The sequence below is a fragment of the Cervus elaphus genome, chromosome 27 (genome assembly GCF_910594005.1).
Source record: "Cervus elaphus chromosome 27, mCerEla1.1, whole genome shotgun sequence".
In the NCBI taxonomy this organism is placed as follows: domain Eukaryota; kingdom Metazoa; phylum Chordata; class Mammalia; order Artiodactyla; family Cervidae; genus Cervus; species Cervus elaphus.
The window spans coordinates 38,219,418-38,220,732 of NC_057841.1; the positions used below are offsets into that span (position 1 = coordinate 38,219,418).

General features: G+C 43.7%; 1 non-coding gene across 1 annotated transcript; it reads left to right on the forward strand.

The window, feature by feature from the left end:
• The first annotated feature begins 658 nt into the window (after positions 1-658).
• On the forward strand, positions 659-731 carry TRNAC-ACA. The gene has a single exon. It is a non-coding gene; the product is annotated as a tRNA-Cys (tRNA).
• Positions 732-1,315: the final 584 nt, after the last annotated feature.

Consider the following 1,315-nt stretch of genomic DNA (forward strand, 5'->3'; position numbering starts at 1 on the left):
AATTTTATAAAGGTGCCACCCTGTTAATTGCTGACAAATAACTTGGTAATTATTTGTACCAAACTTAGCAGTTTGGTACCAAGTTTACCGATTTTTAACCATTACTATTTTTCTTGCATGGGCTTCCCCCATGTTTCAGAGGTAAGGAATTTACCTGCAATGCAGGAGACACAGTTTCAGTCTTTGGATTGGGAAGATCCCCTAGAGAAGGAAATGGCAACCCATTCCAGTGTTCCTGCTGGGAAAATTCCATGAACAGAGGAGCCTGGTGGGCTATAGTCCTTGTGATTGCAAAAAGGACATGACTGAACAACTGAACACACACATATTTTTCTTGCACACTATCAAAGAGATTCCTTTGCTTACATATTTGCCACTTGTATACTTCATTCCGGCCCTATTTTTACTAGCCTAAACCTCACCTACATCTGGCAGGAGATTTCTCTTCTCTACTAAGTCTTACTTTGTGTAACTACTCCAAAACTAATATGAGAAGTAGGTGAGTCTCCCAATTCAACTTCCATAGTTCAATCTGCCTTTTTCAAACACACCAAACAGGGAAGCATTTGGCATCTTCTAGTGGTCCAAATTGTGATTTTATTTTGTATTTATTTTGTTCTTTGATATAGAGAGAATAGCATAAATTAGAGAATAGCTTTGCCTGATGGCTGAGACGGTAAAGCGTCTGCCTACAATGCGGGAGACCCAGGTTCGATCCCTGGGTCAGGAAGATCCTCTGGAGAAGGAAATGTCAACCCACTCCAGTACTCTTGACTGGAAAATCCCATGGATGGAGGAACGTGGTAGGCTACAGTCCATGGGTTGCAAAGGGTCAGACACAACTGAGCGACTTCACTTTCACTTTGGCCTTCTAAAACAATGGGCTTTAAACTTTTTAAGAGCTGACCTTCAATCAGAAATACAGTTTTATTACACAGCTGTTCCAATCCCTGGCCTTTTCCCTCTCAAATCCGTTTCCTGTTCTTCCTCTGCTGTGTCTCAGGGATGCTAATCCCAACAGGCTATGTTTCTGAGGCTTCCAGGTTATGTATGTACTTCTGGCTGGGTCTGATACATGGGCAGCCCTGCTATGATACTGGAGGGTGGGAAGAATGGAAAAGCAAAGAAGATTCTCCCCATCTTCTCCTGCCTGTAGTGCATCTTTGACAGATGTTCCAGTTCCGGCCAAATCACCCTCCTGTGACTTCAGCTTCTTCTGGATAACCCCAGCTCCAGGGTCTATCAACACTGCCCCCTGCCTGGATCCCTGAGTATTATGGTTTCTGCCTCTGCTTATCACTGAGTTGCCTCACCT